General features: G+C 44.7%; 1 protein-coding gene across 4 annotated transcripts in view; it reads right to left on the reverse strand.

Moving 5' to 3' along the window:
- Positions 1 to 19,574, reverse strand: part of FBXL17 (F-box and leucine rich repeat protein 17) — a 351,634-nt gene that overhangs the window by 144,751 nt on the left and 187,309 nt on the right. The gene's annotated exons all lie outside the window — the stretch shown is intronic.

Genomic DNA, 19,574 nt, shown 5'->3' on the forward strand with positions numbered 1-19,574 from the left:
ACTGGACATCTTAAAGACTTTCCTACACAGCTCTCATTACTTCCTTGAAAGCCCTATAATGCAATATAGCTATTTATTTATTTATTTAATTTTATTTATATTCCACCCTCCCCGCAATCAAAAATAGGAGGGGCAATCCCGCAGGAAACCCACACAATACGTTTTCAAATCCCCAATTTATCAATTAAAGTGCAAGTGCTACTTAATTTATCAGTGCATACAATATCAAAATTGAACAATCATTTCATATCAACGTATATCCTGTGCAATAATAGCAATGAAACATAAAGAGCAGATTACAATCCATAAACATCCTATACATATCCGGGTATGCTGAAAAGTCCTTTCTTATTCAATTCCTTATAATCCAAGTTCCATTACGTTAGAACAATCTTCCTCGGTGCCCTTGAAGTGTAGAAGAGATGTAGAATAGAGGCTGGTGACAGAACCTCCTCCCGTTCAATCTGGGGCCGGCTACAGTCCACAGATTTCGTTGTTCCTTCCTCAGGAGCGAGTTCTCTACCATAAACATACATTCATTAATTCTTCTAGCCCCCATATTCCAGAATATTATTTCGGATCCTTGAGATGTGTCCCATAATATTCTGGAAGCACCACTAACATTGCACTATAAGGAGAAAGGACATCTAGAGAACGCCCTCAGAGTAATTGTTCTGGAGGTAGCAAGAAATAGCAATGATTGGTCACAAAGGCATCTCCTTCGTCATGAGGCATTTTGGATTTTCAGATTAGACACAGTAAAACCAAAAGGTTTAAACAGTGAGCTGTCGTTGAGCTGCTATTTATGAGGAATGAGATATGTGGGAAGGGTCCCTTTAAGAGATGGGTCACTCAGTAATGAGGTGGACTATTTGAAGAACACGTGATTGCTTAGGGGGCGCGCGTTAGAAAGCACTGCCGCCCGTGCCGGGATGTATTCTGGATGATTCTTCCTTGTGTGAGATATGTATGTAAGTACAACCTGAACAGTTTTGCGATGGGGAGTAATTATGGGGGCTAGAAGAATTAATGAATGTATGTTTATGGTAGAGAACTCGCTCCTGAGGAAGGAACAACGAAATCTGTGGACTGTAGCCGGCCCCAGATTGAACAGGAGGAGGTTCTGTCACCAGCCTCTACTCTACGTCTCTTCTACACTTCAAGGGCACCGAGGAAGATTGTTCTAACGGAATGGAACTTGGATTATAAGGAATTGAATAAGAAGGGACTTTTCAGCATACCCGGATATGTATAGGATGTTTATGGATTGTAATCTGCTCTTTATGTTTCATTGCTGCTATTATTGCACAGGATATACGTTGATATGAAATGATTGTTCAATTTTGATATTGTATGCACTGATAAATTAAGTAGCACTTGCACTTTAATTGATAAATTGGGGATTTGAAAACGTATTGTGTGGATTTCCTGCGGGATTGCCCCTCCTATTTTTGAGTACGTGCAGGAATAGCCATCCATTTGTGTTAGGTTTACCCTCCCCGCAATAGCAGGCTCAACAGGTAGGCTGAACAGAAATTTTCTCTACACCTGAATTGGCATATGTTGGAGAAACAAGCTGCAATGATCTCAGTTACATGTGAAATGACATCCACTTAATAAACTCTTTACACAAAATCCAGTGTTAAACACAAAACCAACCCCAAGTAACATTTGTTTCAAGTTCTGATTAATATTACTTTTCATCATAAATGGTACCTAAAAATACCTAAAATCCTCATCCAGGCATAATATATTCTTGCATGCATATACTATGCTATCTGTTACACTGTAATTAACAGTGTTAACTCTATATTATTGCAATGTTATACTGTAATAACACAGATGTATCTTACATGTACAGATCTGAAAGTGTATGTATAGGCAAAGAGAAAAATATAAAGAGTAGAAAAGTACATTATAGCAAGATTATCCATACGCCTTATCCTGCCTTTAAAGCTTTGGCATACTTTAAAGATCATCATGTATCTCTTTTCCTATACATACACTTTCAAATCTGTATCATGTAAGATACATTTTAAACATATATTGTTTACGTATTTAAATACTATTGCAGTTGCTTCTTATGTTCACAGTTTTATAGTTTTTACGTTGGCACCGTAAAAATTTAGATAATACTAAATTTTTTTTTTACAAAAATCAAACTTAGACATGTTCTATCAGACATTACAACTGGTGTACTTTTCCTAAGCAACATCTTTCTAATATTCTGTCTTAAATCAGGGTCAATGTTAATTAATTAAACTGTGTAAACTACAAGCTATCAAATCGATTCAAAAGGACCTCGAATTATAGAAAATAATTGTCTGTTCTATATGCATACACAGTTTTATGTTTTGGTCTACTTTGCAAAAGCCTAGAACATGGCATTAGTGACAACTGAAACGAACTAATGAGGAAATATGACTACAGTGCTTGCAAGAAAAGTGGTCCTTGGAGACGTTGTTACTGTTTGTGATGCACTTCAGCTAATAGGAGCTGCCAGACATTGCTTAGGACATTTCACTTTAAAGAACTGAGTTTCAGTCACCTTAGAGGTATGAAAAGAAATGGCACCATTAGAGAAACAGTCTAGTGAAATTTAGAAGGCATGTTGGAATGTGCAAACCACATCACTGTCATATTTAAGCAATATATTTTTCTCAGCAGAAAAATCATTTGTGCCATCATTTAAAATGTAAACAACTACAAAAAATTCACAGGGAAAGAGGATTTAGCAAGGAATAAATTTAAATGCACAGGACAAATAAACAACACACTTTCAAAGGCATTTATGTTCAGAACACATAAATAAGATGAATTGGGTATTAATGAACAGAAGTTTAATGATGGCAGATCTTACCAATTTGACAGAGATACATTCAGCACATAGAGCATCTATGGAAACATCACACAAACCATGAATGCAGACAATTCATATAAATCATATGGGGCACAATTCAGTTAAGGTAAATAACATCATTATACCTATTTCTGAACTGCAGCACAGAGGATATGATTGATATTGCTGCACAATGTAGCCATGGACAGGTGCAGGATGGGGGATTTTTTTACAAATCTGAAGGAAATCTCATGGTTGTAGAAAAATTTGAATTTCGGGGGGGGGGGGTGAACCCAGGGCCACAAAACTCCACAAAATAACAACAACAGCAGCAACAACTTGTAACCTTAAGAAAACAATGCCTACTGCAATCTCAGTGGCTGTTGGGGATTGCTAAGTAACCACAACAATATTGCCAAGCCTTCTAAGCATTTGTTTCTGTAAAGGAAAGCTTCGGGGGGGGGGAGAGTGGACTGGGTGGCTAAAACAGCCCTGGGGAAGGTCCTTCCCCCATCATGTCCCTTAATGGAGGACTCACCAGGGGCAGGCCCAGCAGAGACCACCAGAAACTCACTACTCATGCAACTCAGCCTGTCTCAGTAGTGAACACTGTACCCCAGCCCAGCCTGGCCCAGCAACAGCCACTGCAAAACTGGGCCCAGTTGCTGCCATCATGCAGCAAAGCCAGACTTTTCCTGAGGAGAGCCATCAGGGGTAGGGAAGATAGAAAATCTTAATACATTGAGGCAAACAGGGCTTTTTTCTGGGAAAAGAGGTGGTGGAACTCAGTTGTTTACCCTCGGAGAAAATGGTCACAAGGCTGGTGGCCCCGCCCCCTGATCTCCAGACAGAGGGGAGTTGAGATTGCCCTCCGCGACACTCGGTGGCACGGAGGGCAATCTAAACTCCCCTCTGTCTGGAGACCATGTGACCATTTTCAAGGGGTTCCGGAACTCCGCTCCACCGCGTTCCAGCTGAAAAAAAGCCCTGGAGGCAAATAAAGGTTGGTTGCCAGTGGGGGGAAGGGGGGTAGAGAGAAAGAAGCAAGACCAGTGGTGACAGCCATAACACTAGGGCCAGTGGTGGCATCACCTAACCACTGTGTCAGCCTTGGTGACAGTAACCACACCACTGGGACTGGCTCAGCACTAGCTGCCACTGTAGAACTGGACCCAGCCAAGTGCTGGAGGTCACCATTCAAATGCGCCCAGCCTCGTGCAGGCAGCCACCATAGAACTCAGCTAGATTTTTACCAGAGAGCGAGTGCCAGGAGTAGAGAAGGAGGAAAAGCGTAGACAGGTAAGGGATAAAGGTGGCTGGTGGGTGAGAAGGCAAAAAGCAAGCAAGGAAAGGAGAAGTGCCCAAGGAAGGGAAAGAGGAAATAGTGGGGTATACAGAGGAGGGTATACAGAAGAAAATGAAATGTTCCCCATAAGTCCCTGTAGGTCCCCCACTTGGCAATTATAAAAGGAAACAGCAGAACATTTCAGATGAAATGACTGAAAATTAAATGTCTTTATTCCACCCTTCTGCTAGGTGGACTACAGGATGTACAGCCTCTTACTGTGTAATCTTAAAATCTTGGGAACAAATTTGGTTGACAGAGTGTTACAGAGATTCTTTTCTGTTAGGAGCCACACTCTCCGGACCTCCTAAGCTCTCAGGGCCCTATTCTGACTGAGATAGAGAGAGACTACTGCATCAAACCAATGAATAACGATCAGGTCTGTATACAGTTATATGCATCTCCTAATAAGACAGCTGCCTTTCCTTAGGAAAGCTGCTCCACTCCCCAGTCAAGGCTTTGTTCTGTGACTCACTGGAATCAAGACCATGCTCATGTCACAACATCTCAATCTCCTCTTCCCCTCCTTTAAATTCTTTCTACTCATCTCTATTATCTCCCCCTTCCCTCTCCAGTCCCCTCATGCAAGCTCAGCTTCCCACATCCTCCACTTCGGTGGTCCCTTCCCTAAGTTCTATTTGGCAGTGCCTCAACTCCTGATCCCACCTCACTGCTCCTAACTTGCAAATCCCCATCTCTTCTTTCTATCCTGCCTGTCCTTGTCTCTCCCTGTCCTCTCTGTCTCTCCCTAGAACTGTCCACATGCATCCCTCATGGGTGGGTTCCACTTGGACTAACCATGGGTGAATACACATAGATTAAGCAGGATGGCTTCCATTAGGAATTGTATGAATTGTTTATTTCCCTATGTTAGCCTTTTAGTACATTCCACAATCTTGCTTTATTTTATCTGACCTTATATATGCCTTCCTTTCTCATTTTTTTCTTTCTACTTAAGTATGTTCAATAAGAATTAAAACGAGTTCAATTTAAAGCTGCTGCCTCTCTCAGTCTCCTTCAAAGTTCCAACCGTATTATCTTCTCCCCAGACTGTGTTTGGGTATACATGGACTAAGATCCACGGAGCTAGAGCCTGAGACCTGCATGTGAGGGGATACTGTATTTAGCCTTGACATCACTGTCCTTTGGGCTAACAATAGTAGCTGGCAAAAGGTTATCCAGTGAACTTCCATGACTGTGAGGATTTGCATCCAGGCCTCATTAATTTAAGAAACTCTACCAACTATACCACACTGGTTCTTAAAAGAATTTATAGAGATAAACTTCATTAATGAGGTTGTGAATTTTGTTGCAAGTATTTGGATATGTAAGAAGTATTCTCCCAATAAAATGGGGATTTAAACTGTATATCCATATCTGCCTAAGTTATGATGAAGCTCTGAATTGTGCTTAATATTTAAGTTACCAAAAGAACATAGACACACAGAGCAAAACACAAATTTGCAATTTATTTAAAATTGTTTTTGAAATGTGTCATTTTCAGCAAATACTAATTTTAATAAAGTCTCATGAATATAATACAAAATAAGCACAACTGTTCAGACATACTATTAACATCTGGTTAATGTGTAGAAGAAATTTGGGGCAGTCTAACAGATTCAATGGACGCAAATCATCTTTTACTTTGGTATAGAGTAGACATCTGCAAGACATACTAAAGTACAAAATATTCAAGTTTAGCTTTGGGAAAGGAGAACAGTGCTGAGTAATAAAACATTTGTTTCCAATAGATGCATATTAAGGTAGAGACTAACCTAAATAATATCAACTAAATTATTAGCCTTTGGAAGTCCTTTTATGTTAAGCACACAAGAAACACTGTTAGATCAAAGATCCATCTAATACAGTTGGGGGCCTAACTACACATTACAAACAAAATACATCACAGAAAAACCAGACAGAAGAGAGATCTGGATAAAAATATGTTTGGAACCGATGAGGATAAACAGACTTTGCATAAACAGAACATAAACAGGAGCCAGGGTTTTCCCAAAGGAGCATTTCTATGGAGCCCCAAACATGTGTGTCCGAGCGTTATGCTAGCATTTGTTCTTCTGCAGGACTCTCCAACTGTGCTATCATCACTTTTGTGCTATTGATTGCATGATCCCTATCTCTTCACCTGTCCCATTGTTAATTTTAATTTGTTAGTTGCTTTTCTGCCATTTATACAGGATGGCTGTTCATTTTCTCAAACAGAACCTTGCTAATCCAACGAAGGTCAACAAAATCATTTCAGGATGGAAAACCATATATTTGGAAGATATTAAAAGGCCACTTTGCTCAATTCTGTGCTCCACTTAAGTCAGTCTCCAGAGTTTATATACTCTCTCTCTCTCTCTCTCTCTCTCTCTTTTGAATTTATAAATTTTTATTTAGAAGAAAAAAAGAAAAGAACAATTGAGAATGCATAGAAACCTTCCAGAAAGTACAGTAAGGTACATCTAAAAGAGAATGTATAACATATAATAAAAAACCAAATAATAATAAATTGAACTACATGCAACATATATGCAAAATATATAAAATACTTTTACTCCTCTCCCTCACTTCCATTATAAGAAGAGAAAGAAAGAAAAATAACCTGAAATACTTCTAAATATATTTGATAACCTATTATTAAGGGGACAGCATAAGTGGAACTTTGAACAATTTTGTATTTTATATTTAATATTATATTCTATCACTATTTGGTATACATTTCATCATTTAACTTGTTAGCCAATTTTAGTATCAAATGTTGATTATAAAGTTGATAGATTAACCAATTATATATATACTAAACTGATCCAATCATGCAAAAAGAGCACAAGAGTAATAAAAAAATAAAAGAAACATAATATGCAAAATTAATATTTAGAAAAAGGAGGAGAAATGAACATTTCTTTAACCAGATATATAAGTCAAATTAATTATAAATAACAGACTATATGAGCGTCTAAATAAATTTTTCCCTCTATCATCGAGTTACATCTAAATAAAATAATGAAAAAATACCTTTAAAATTTTTCAGGAGGAGAGACTCCAAACATTTTGCTTTCAGCATTTTTACTCAGCCTGATTAACAGTCCAATCCTAACACCCCAGGCATTGTTGGCACTCGTGCGCCAGTGTAAATGGGGCACCGCTGCATGGCTCCCTATGGACTTTTGTAGGATAGTCCCGCCGGCGCCCGAGCGTGGCAAGGTGAGATGCAGCGGCCCCTGCCACCAAGGTGAGATGCAGCGGCCCCTGCCACCACCAAAAGAAAAAGGTTCCCTGTAATGATTTCAAGTAAATGTGTGCATGTGTCTTTAAATGCTTGGTTTGAGCTAGGTGAAGAGTGGGGGTGAGAGAGGGAAGAGTGAGTGATATGATTGGTTGATGACTGAGAGTGTGGGCGGAGTGAATGCAGTTTAGACTGACAGTGCAGAGAGAAAAGTCAGTCAGAAGAAAGCAGGCTAGCTGTGTGCTGCCTGAGTATACTGAAGTGTTTATGAGAGAAATATAATCTGTGTGGAACCTGAACTTAGCATGTTTGTGAAAGGACACTCAGTCAGGGCAAGAGAGGCCAGCTGTGTGCTGCCTGAGCAGGTTTAATATTTCTGTGAATGAGAGTCAGAGAAAGAGAGGCTAGCTGTGTGCTGCCTGAGGAGTTTTAAGCATTTCTGTGAGACAAATATTGAGTTAGAGAAAGAGGCTGTGTGTGAAGCCTTGGAAGAGATCTGTGTGAATAAGAGTAAATGAAATAACTTTAAGAACTGAGAATCACTTTTATGAAACCAATATGCTTCTTAACGAAATAAAAGTTTATTTTGTTTTGTTATATCCCAGTGTAGCTGTCATTGCTATATTCCATTCCTATCCTCAGGGCCACATAGAACCACGAAGGAGCCTGACGCTTTGGGAACGTTACCAAAGGGAAAATTTAAATAAAATATCTTGGAATAAAATATTCCTGGTGGCAGCAGACTACCCAGAAGGTTAAGGGATAGATTAAAAGAAAAATCTACCCTAAAGAAAGTAAAGGCCATAACAAGTGGAGGCATAGCGGTGGGATCTCAAACATCCTGAGGAGAAGAAAATATTTTAAGTGGGATATAATAGCCTGGGAGGAAGGAACATTCTGAGAGAAAGGCATTCTGAGGGGACAGACAGCCAAAGAGACAGAGTGTTCAGTTAAATCCTATGAGGAATATAGAACTGTTATAAAGGAAAGACACAGAAGAACTAGTAGGATTTATAAGAGAGAACATAATCTGATGAAGTTTAGTAAAATTGTAGAAGGAATTACAAGTAAAAGAGAGAAAAATGGCAGAGATTCTGGGTATGAAAACGGAGGCTCTGATTCAGAAGTGCAATAAGTTAAATTTACCTCATGAGTGGAAAAGTGTAGAAGAACTGAGAGTTATACTGATACAAAGCAGTGTGGAGCAAAGTAGAACTTCAGAGGAGAGAGACCCTGAGGGAATGTACAACCCTAGTTCAGAATATTTAGAGTTTCTGAGGGAAAAGTTGAAGTAGAACAAAAACAGATTGAAAGGGAAGCCGAAATAGAACAAAAACAGTTTGAGAGGGGAAAGTGGAAAGTGAAATGGAACTTGAAAGACAAACCAGTTTGGAAGCAGAAAGATTACAATTAGAAAGAGAGAGACTTAAGAATGGGGACAAAAAGGAGGGAAACTCTGAACCCAGAGCTGATTTACCTCGAGTTACCCCAAAAGATTTTATGGTGTATGTGTCAGGAGAAGATCCACAAATTTTCCTGTCCACTTTTGAACGATCTGCTCAGAACTGGGAAATACCAGAGACACAATATATGTATTTACTCAGCTTAATTAGAGGGGAATTGGCTGAGATCTACAACACATTTCCCTCAGATAAACCTGTTGTTTATGCTGAATACAAAGAGGCAGTATATGACAGATTTAGGCTAGGTGCTGATTACTTCAGAAAGAAGTTTAGAAGCCTAGTGCCTCAGAAAGAGAAGTCATTTAAGTCTTTTAGTGCCAAACTAACTAGTGCGAAACAGACTATTTTGATAAGTGGATTTCATCTGCCAAAGCTAACCCTAAAGAGGGAATAAGTGATCTAATGATTTTGGATCAGTTTTTATTTCAACTTCCTTCAGAGATCAGACTTCTGGTTAAAGATAAACTTCCAGAGAATATCAACCAAGCATGAGAGTGGGCAGATAGATTAACACTTAATAGAGGAAGATGGGATCGCCATGAAAAGAAAGACTATTCCTACAAACCAGAGTTTAAATCAAGTAAAGGAACATATGAGAGAGCTCAGATTATAAAAGGTCAGGATAAAAATATAGAAAGAAACCAAGATGGATACTGGAATGATAAAAGATGTTTTGTATGTGGTCTGAAAGGACATTTAGCTTACAAATGTCGAAAGAACCAACCCAAGCAAACAACACTTAAGCATGTAAGGAGGGTCACTAGAACTGACTTAGATGATCAGAGTGATGAAGATGATAGAAACTCCAAAAGCTCAACAAACACAAATGAAACACCCAGTAAGAACACTGCCTTACACATAAACACTGAAGAAACAGTCTACTAGTGTGGGCTAAAGACAGATAAGGTTGCTCAGAGTACTGAACTGAGAGAGGTGATACAAATAAATGGGAGAGATACTTTAGCCATTCTAGACACAGGAGCCTCAGTAACACTGGTCAGGGAGGATTTTGTTGATAAGAAACCTGATTCCAGATAAGCAAATATCCTTGCAAGGTGTGTGGGGAAATTCTAAAAGAGTGCCACTAGCACGGCTAAAAATTAACTGGAGAGGAAAGGAAGAATATTTTCCTGTAGCAGTTATTAAAGAACAGAAAATACCAGTAGTATTGGGAAGAGATGTAATGGGAGCAAAGGCAAGAATTCAAATATGCACTGACTCCAATGATTTGCTACAAGCTGAAGCTAGGGGAGCAGAAGACAAGCCCCTAGGTATCCTAGCAACAGACACAATTGATACATTGCAGGAGGAAAGAGAGAGAGACAAACTCTTGTTAGTAGTACTGCTGAAATGTCCCAAGAAAAAGCAGGAGACATAAATAAAAACTCTGAGGAGTTTAACAAAGAAATTGTGAAGGATCCTGAGTTAAAGGACATAAGAGAGGAGGCCAGGCAGAATGAGATGAATGCAGAAACAAACATTTTTGCATGGGAAAATGAGTTGTTACAGAAAAGGGTTACTAACCTAAAGAAAACTTGTGGAAAAATAAATACTTTCGAGCAAGAAAACTCCAACCTGGATATGGAAAATATAAAACTGAAAAAGACTTTTAGATAGCCAGACAAACCCCAGATTTCAGCTAGAGTCCTTAGAGAAACAGAATACACAAATTGATGAAGGCAATTTAGAACACAGAAGAACGGTTGAAACTTTGAAGAGTATAAACATCAAGATGACTCAGTTACAATTAGAAAACAAAGAACTGGAAAGTGAGAACCTACAGCTTCAGAAAAGTCTAGAGCTTATGAAAACATCTTTTAAGAAAGCTGAATGTTTAGAAGTCAGTTACCCAGGTTTGGATACAGAAAACCAAAGGCTGCAAAAAGCCCTAGAAGACAGTAACAAAAAGATTCAGCATTTAGAAATGGTGATTTATTTTGCCGTTGTTGTCCTTTTAATTGTCTTTCTACGAATGTACAGGAGCTATCAGTCAATTAGAAATAGACTTTATGTAGGAAGAGAGAAAAAACTTGATAATAAAGTTGCTGAACTGGTTGAAGACAAATGGAATGTACTAGAAAAGCTCAGTATGTGCAAAAAAAAGTATAAAGAGTTAGGAAACTCCTTGAAGGATGCTAGCCTTACAAATGAGTCACCCAGTGCATCAAACATGAAGAGAGCATGTAAAGAACTGAGCAGCTCAAACTTTGTTCGCAAGAAAGAAATAGACTGCTTAGAAAAGAACAGAATATTGATAGAGAAACAACCAGAAGAAGCAAACAACGACCTAGTAGAGAAGGCCAAAGCCGAGATGACCTCAGTCCAGCAGTGGAACATCCCAGAGAGGAAGATGACCTCAGCCCAGCAGTGGAACATCCCAGAGAGGAAGATGACACCCCAACAGAGGAGGAACGCAAGTTAAAGAAACCCAAGACTTTAAAACAAAACCCACAGAAGAGTGAGAAGTAGACTTAACTGGAACTGCAGAGACAATAAAACATTCCCTAAGCTGGAGAAAGCTGCACACAACTCTTCTGAAAAAGAGATGTGTTCCGCTTAAGGAGAAGGGGGGGGGGATTTGTAATGATTTCAAGTATTTGTGTGCATGTGTCTTTAAATGCTTGGTTTGAGCTAGGTGAAGAGGGGGGGTGAGAGAGGGGTGAGTGATATGATTGGTTGATGACTGAGTGTGGGTGGAGTGAATGCAGTTTAGACTGACAGTGCAAAGAGAAAAGTCAGTCAGAAGAAAGCAGGCTAGCTGTGTGCTGCCTGAATATGTTGAAGTGTTTATGAGAGAAATAGAACCTGTGTGGAACCTGAACTGAGCATGTTTGTGAAAGGACAGTCAGGGAAAGAGAGGCCATCTGTGGGCTGCCTGAGCAGGTTTCATATTTCTGTGAATGAGAGTCAGAGAAAGAGAGGCTAGCTGTGTGCTGCCTGAGGAGTTTTAAGCATTTCTGTGAGACAAATATTGAGTTAGAGAAAGAGGCTAACTGTGTGTGAAGCCTTGGAAGCGATCTGTGTGAATGATAGTAAATGAAGTAACTTTAAGAACCGAGAACCACTTTCATGAAACCAATACACTTCTTAACTAAATAAAAGTTTATTTTGTTTTGTTATATCCCAGTGTAGCTGTCATTGTTATATTCCATTCCTATCCTCAGGGCCACATAGAACCACGAAGGAGCCTGACGCTTTGGGAACGTTACCAAAGGGAAAATTTAAATAAAATATCTTGGAATAAAATATTCCTGGTGGCAGCAGACTACCCAGAAGGTTAAGGGATAGATTAAAAGAAAAATCTACCCTAAAGAAAGTAAAGGTCATAACATTCCCCCTCCCTGAAAAGTAGGGCCAGATATTAGGGAGCTGATCTCTGTTGCCTGGAGATCAATTGTAATTCTGCAAGATCTCCAGCTACCACCTGGAGACTGGCAACCCTCAGTAGTCCCCAGGTTCCGGAGAAGCAGGTGGGGGGGAGGCAGGACCATCAATGAGTGACAGGAATGCCCACTGGGAACCCCATGGGAGGCCATTTGGAAACGAGCGGAATGAAAAGCGCGCTCATACTTGCTGCTGTGCAACTTGAACACATCACTGCATCTCTACAAAGCAAGAACGGGGCCGGACCTTGATAGCCATGTCTCAGTACTGGGGAGATTCCGCCCCCCAGAGTGAACTAACAGACCCTCCCCACGCCAAGTCCATCCCTGCTTCTGCAAACACATCCCCCACCCCATGGCAGCAGTTTTCCACCTGCAGCGACCATCTTCCTGGCTTATCAGATGCCAGCAGCTCAGACTATCAGAGAATGAAAGTCCTCAGCGCCTCCGCCCCCCCCCCACAGACATTCATGGGCCACAGTTCAATTCCCACCCCTCTGCCTGAAGTTACATTGAGGGGAGGAAGGAGGCAGGGAGGCTGGACAGGGTGCAGCTTGATACATTTGTGGGGATGTGTGTGACAGGGTGTTGAGAGAGGGGCCAATGACAATGTCAATCAGGCATGCAAACACAGAGGTTTGTTGTTCAACACTTTTTATTAAACCGGAAAAAGTGCCATTGTTTCTAGGCCGGAAAGGGAGCCAAGGCATTTTGCGCAGCCCACCTGCGCTCCCAGGGGCAAGGCTGAGATCTGGACTGCTTTGAGATATTGCTTCCTGGGCTGGATCTGAATGTCACTCGCAGAGGATTATGGGGTGGGGGGAGGAAGCAGACATGCTCAGGACGTGCCTTCAAGAGAAAGACACACATGTGGACTGTGTCTCAGTCCATGGCCGAGGCAAAGCCCACACTCCAACATCTGAGAAGATGCACATAGTAGAGAGTGGCAGCAGCAGCGATCAGCTGATGCAAGACCCTCTGCCGAGGATGCGCTCTGTCTTGGGGTGCTTTTACCTTTAAGGGAGAAAGTGAGCAGGTAGTTACAAACACTTGGTCAAGAGTAGTTTTCTGGGCAACTGCCTCTGGGGTGATCCTCTGCGGTGATCCTTAAGATTTCAAAAGAGAATTCCTCCTGGGTCAAAGTCACCTTGAAATCTTCACATCGTCTCCACAGGAGCCCAAATTGGTGCTTTGAACTCAGTTTCCAAAATTCATTTTCCTCCATCGGCCCTTGTAACATATCTGCTTGTAATAGATAAACAGGGTTTCTCACCTGTAACTGTTGATCGTCGAGTCTCTTCTGTGCAGACACACATTGGGACTGCGGAGGTGCAGGCCAGCCGCGGAAAAGATTTTTCTAGCTTTTAGAGATGTGAAGGGGACGTTCGGATCCACCGCGCATGCGCGCTGGTGTTCCCGCCAATTTTGAATGTATATATATCCGAACGTCCCTGGCATTCCCTCAGTTCATCTGAGCCGCCGGAGAACCAACTCAGTTAACCAAGCACTCACAGCAGGGTAGGTCGGAGGAAATGTGTGTCTGCACAGAAGAGGCTTGACGATCAACAGTTACAGGTGAGAAACCCTGTTTATTGTCGTCGTCCTTCTGTGCAGCCCCACATTGGGAGAATAACTAGCATCTCACCAATGGGGGCGGGTGTGAGTGTCTACTTGAAAAAAGAATGCAGGACAGCCGTGCCAACAGCTGATTCACGCCGTGCATTCACGTCCACAGAATAATGTTTGATAAAAGTGTCTGCAGTGGACCATGTCGCAGCTTGGCAGACGTCCCGGAGCGGCACTCCTCGCAGGAAGGCAGCAGAGGCTGCTTGCGCTCAAGTAGAATGAGCTGTAACCAACAAGGGGCACTGGACTCCAGCTTGCTGATAACAAAGTTTAATTGTAGACACAATCCAGCGAGAGATGGACTGGGCAGAAGCAGGTGAGCCCTTGCGAGGGCCAGAGTAACACAGAAACAGAGCAGGAGATTTCCTGAAACATTTGGTGCGATGTAAATAAAACAATAAAGTACGTTTCACATCCAATGTGTGTAGAGTCCGTTCCCCTGGGGAAGAGGGTGTCGGAAAAAAGGAAGGGAGGACCACCTTTTGCTGCAGGTGAAACTTGGAGACCACCTTGGGTAGAAACTCCATGCTAGTGTGGAGCATGACCGTACCAGGGAAAAACTGCAGGAAGGGAGGGTCACACCGCAGGGCAGACAGCTCCCCAACACGTCTAGAGGATGCGACTGCCACCAGAAAGGCTATCTTTTGTGTGAGCAAAGGCAAGGGACAGGCAGACAGGGGCTCAAAGGGCTGGAGCATCAGTTGGGAGAGTACCAGGGACAGACTCCACTGAGGAATCGGCGGGGCCCTAGGAGGGAAGGTCTTGAACAGGCCCTTTCGGAACTGCTTGGAAAGCCAGTGCGTAAAAATGGTCTTCCCATCAATCTGCTCATGGAAAGCAGAGATCGCAGCCATGTGTACCTTAATGCTCGAGAAGGCAAGGCCCTGCGAGCACAAGTCCAGGAGGTAGTCGAGAACGATAGGTAAGGGGCAATCAAAGGGAGAAACCCCCTTGGGGGCCAACCACCTGGAAAACCGCGACCACTTCCTCTGGTAGGATAGCCTGGTCGATAGCTTCCGGGCATTCAGAATGACCTTAAGAACCTCTAAGGAGAGGCCTACTCCGGAGCGCACAGGAGCCAGGAAGCCAGACTCAGAACTGCCACATTGTGGTGCCTGACCCCGTCCCTGATTAATAGGTCCGGGGCAGGTGGCAGTGCCAGGCATCGTCCCTGTGAAAGGGAGAGTAAGAGAGGGAACCAATCCTGGCGAGGCCACTGAGGGGCAATCAGGATACAGTGGGTGTTGAAGGCCCTGACCCTGGAGAGGACCTTGTGCATGAGCGGAAAGGGCGGGAAGGCATAAAAGAGCCCTGGGGACCAGGGTATCTGGAAGGCATCCCCTAGGGAGTGAGGGCCAATTACGGCCCGGGAGCAGAACAGCGGGGCCTGCTTGTTGTGGGCCGTGGTGAAGAGGTTGATGAGCCGTGCACCCCATGTGCGGAAGACTAGATGGAGATAAGCCTTGTTGAGGGACCACTCGTGTTGAGGCAGAAACACCCTGCTCAGCGTGTCCGCTGCGGTGTTGAGCTCCCCTGCAATGTGAACGGCCCTGGGAAGGACGTTGTTGACAATGGCCCATTTCCAGAGAGTCGTTGCTTCCCTGCAGAGCTTGAGCGAGACCGTTCCTCCCTGCTTGTTGAGGTAATAGCAGGCCGTGGTATTGTCCGACAGGACCTGAACCCTCTTGTTCCAAATGACATCTGCAAAAGAAGCAAGGGAGTAACGGATCACTCTAAGCTCTAAGAGGTTAATGTGCATGTTTGCCTCAGTTGGGGACCAGATGCCTTGGGCTGAAAGCTGCCCATAGCGCCCTCCCCATCCCAAGTTGGAGGCGTCAGTAAAGACGGTGATCTCTGCCAGGAAAGGGCCAAAAGGTCAACCTTCGGACAAGTTCTCAGGGACAGTCCACCAGGCCAAGGAACGCTGTACCACCCTGGGGATGGAGAACTTCTGATGCTGGCCCATAGTGAGGGGGTTGTACCTCGGGACGAACCAGTTTTGCAGAGGCCTCATATGCAGGCGTGCGAAAAAAACTACCCCTGTGGAGAAGGCCATAAGGCCTAGCAGTGTTTCAATTAGGAGGGCAGTCTGAAAACGGTTGTGCAAGAAGTGACGGGCTAGGGAGGAAAGCCTGGTCAAGCGATCCGGGGGTAAGTAGGCTCTGCCCCGTGGCGAGTCGAAATGGACCCCTATAAACCTAATGGCTGTGCCCAGAGTTAAGATAGACTTTTCCCCATTAACCACCAAGCCCAACCTAGCTAGCACAGATAAGGTGAGGGCAATATGGTCCTGGAGAGAGTCAGCCGAGGGTCCCACCAGGAGCCAGTCATCCAGGTAAGGGTAGATAAAGCATCCCCTGGACCGTAGATATGCCACCATGGTGGCCATGCACTTCGTGAAAACCCTGGGTGCAGAGGCCAGCCCAAAAGGCAACACCGTATATTCATATACAGAATTCCCATAGACAAAACGCAGGTACTTTCTGTCGCCCTCAAAGATGGAGATGTGGAAGTAGGCGTCCTTCAAGTCTAGAATAGCTAGCCAGACGCTTGCTTCCAAGAGCTCTATGACCCTTGTCAGGGACAGCATTTGAAATATCTCAACCTTTAAATAACTGTTGAGGCCTCTAAGGTCCAAAATGGGCCGGGACCCTCCATCCTTCTTATCTACGAGAAAGTATCTCGAGTAGAATCCCCAAGGGGAAGTAGCGACATTGACCACCCGGACAGCACCTTTGTTCACCAACTCCATAACATTATTGTGTAAAACAACATTCCAACATGGAGAACAACGGGGAGGGAGAGAAAGGGGAGGTGCATCAGAAAATAACAATTTGTAACCATGGGTCACAATAGACAGGACCCAAGTGTCAGAGGTAACAAGCTGTCAACAGGGCAAAAAAGGCCGAAGCCTGTCCAAGAACCATGCAGTAGCGAGAGTGTCCTTGGAAGCCAACTGGGGAGCGTCCAGGCTTAGTCAGAAGACAGAAGGCTTCTAGGCGAGGAGGGCTGCTGCCTCCCCTTGGACCGGCCGGAGCGCCTGGAAGAATGACGCTGCTGGGTTGAATAGGATCGGTGGCCATAGGACTGGCCCGAGAAGAATCGCCCTTGACGCTGCTGGTAAGGCTGATAAGGGGTCTGGTAGGATCGGAACCGACCATAACGATAGCTCAGACCCGACGGCTGAGCTGAAGGAGCGACTCCCAGGGACTTGGCCGTTTGCTGGTTCTTTTTCATCAGCGAGAGGGATTCATCTGTTGTCTCCAAAAAGAGCTGGGGCCCCTCAAACGGGAAATCCTCCACCTTCGCCTTATTCTCTGGTGGCAGGGCCGTGGACCGGAGCCAGGCGTGCCGACGCAAGACCACCGAAGTCGCCATTGCCCGCGCTGCAGAGTCGGCGGCGTCCTTGCCAGCTGTCATCTGCTGTTTCGACAGCTTCATGGCCTCGGCTTGAAGGGCCTTAACCAGGTGGCGTCGATCCTCCGTGAGGTCGGAGAGGTAAGAGGACAGCCGTTTCCATAAAAAGAGGTTGTAGGATCCCATTATAGCTTGGAAATTTGCTATGCAGAATCCCAAGGACGCGGACGAGTAGAGCTTTATGCCCATGCCATCCAGTTTCCTGCCCTCCCAGTCCGCTGGAGCCGAAGAGGAACCGTACCGGAACCAAGCCTGACCTTCTTCTGCCACGATGGAAGAGGGCTTAGGGTGAGTGAAAAGGTACGGGCAGTCGTCCTGTTTCAGGCGATAGTACCTTTCGACCTTCTTTGCCGTTGGCGGCAGGGATTCTGGTGTCTGCCAGAGCGCAAGAGCATTATTGACAAAGTCCTCCACTGGAGGGAACGCCACCGATGCGGGGGATCCCGAATACAACGCCTCCAGCAGCTTGCTCTTAGGCTTGGAGGTCGTGGAGGCAACATCTATCTCCAGCGCAGCAGCCATCCTGACCATCTGTTCGGCGAACATTCTGTAGTCGTCATTTGGGGACGACGAACGGAACTCACCCATGGTGTCATCCGGGGAAGGGTCAGAAGCCACATCCGAGGAGTAATCGGATGGAGAAGCCAGGCCCTCTTCATCCTCGGAATCCGAAAATTCCGCCGGGGTCTGCGTCGGAACCGAAGCCGGAGCCGATGGGCAAGGCCCGGGAACTGAGGGATGGAGTTGCACTCTAGCAGCAGGAGGAGCAGGCGCAGGTTGCACGAGTGGTTGAGCCGGAACGGAAGACAGCGGAACCGAAGGATGTTGCAGGAAGGGCACGGACTGCTGGAACCAGGCCACAAAATCCTGCCAGGAGGTCATGTTTCCTATTCCCGGGACAGGCTGCCAAGGAGGTAGAGGAGCGGACACTGGAGCAGGCCAGTGGTACGGCACCGGAACTGATGAGGTAGACTGCATCGGAACGGAGGCCTCCGAAGGCGCCGGGGCAGATGGCAGGGAACGCTTAAACGACTGATACGGTTCCGAGAGAGGCGGGAATGGTACGTAGTCCTCCGATGTTGTTGGAGGAGGCGTACAAGGAGGTGACGGGGTATGAAGACTCACCACATCGTCGTCAATCAGAACCGGTCTGGATGGTGTACCGGGCTGCACAGTCGGGGCCGGGGATGGTGCACGACCCTTAGCTTTCGACTTGGCCTTGGCCTTTTTAGGCGGGGGCTCCGAAGAAGCCTCTGTGGCCGAAGCTTTAGACGAGGGCTTCGATGACGGCTTCGATGAGGAACGCTTCTTAGCCTTCAGGCTAGAAGGACGATCCACGGAACCGGAGTCAGATCGGCCCTCCGGAACGGGTTGCCCCGTCGGTTCCGAGGGGAGCGGCTCCGGCGATTTTCGAGACGGTGCCGGCGAAGGAGCGGCGGAGCGGGGCCTATCTCCCGATAAACCCGATGGCTTGGGGGGGAGAAGGTTGGCATCCCACAAGAAGGCACGGAATCTGGCCTTCCGATCGCTCCTCGCTTTCGGGGTGAAGGACATACACACCGCACAGCGCTCCACAATGTGCCCCTCGCCCAGGCAGATGAGACAGAGCTCATGGCTATCCGAGTGGGTCATCTTCGTGCCGCACTTCAGACAATTTTTAAATAAAGCTGTCTGAGACATCTCGGGATGATGTTTTCCTCAAGATGGACACAAGAAAAACGATGGATAAACTCCGAAGAGACGCTGAGAGACAAGTAATGCTAGAACAAGAAGAACCTTTTTGACGGCGGCGAAAAAGGAACTGAGGGAATGCCGGGGACATTCGGATATATATACATTCAAAATTGGCGGGAACACCGGTGCGCATGCGCAGTGGATCCGAACGTCCACATCTCTAAAAGCTAGAAAAATCTTTTCCGCGGCTGGCCTGCGCCTCCGCAGTCCCAATGTGGGGCTGCACAGAAGGACGACGACGATGTAGTGGTTTTCCAACTCCCTAGATTTTTTCAGCTGTTTCTTAAGTTCTTGAATGACTTGGCTGATCCCTTGAGTTCCCTGGTTTATTCTTTGAAGTCTAAAAGGTAATTCAAATCTGAGCTCCTGGTCATAAAAAAATCCATTCATGGTCTGGTCGGTTTGTTATAAATAGGTTGATGATTCCTTATCTTCTAGATCTGGCTCTTGAACCTCTTGGTCCACTTGGTGCATCTGGGTTAAAGTATTTCCATACTCTTGCTTTAATTCTATAAACAAGCTTCCAATTTTGCTGGAC

The sequence above is a fragment of the Eublepharis macularius genome, chromosome 8 (genome assembly GCF_028583425.1).
Source record: "Eublepharis macularius isolate TG4126 chromosome 8, MPM_Emac_v1.0, whole genome shotgun sequence".
NCBI classification, from domain to species: Eukaryota; Metazoa; Chordata; class Lepidosauria; order Squamata; family Eublepharidae; genus Eublepharis; species Eublepharis macularius.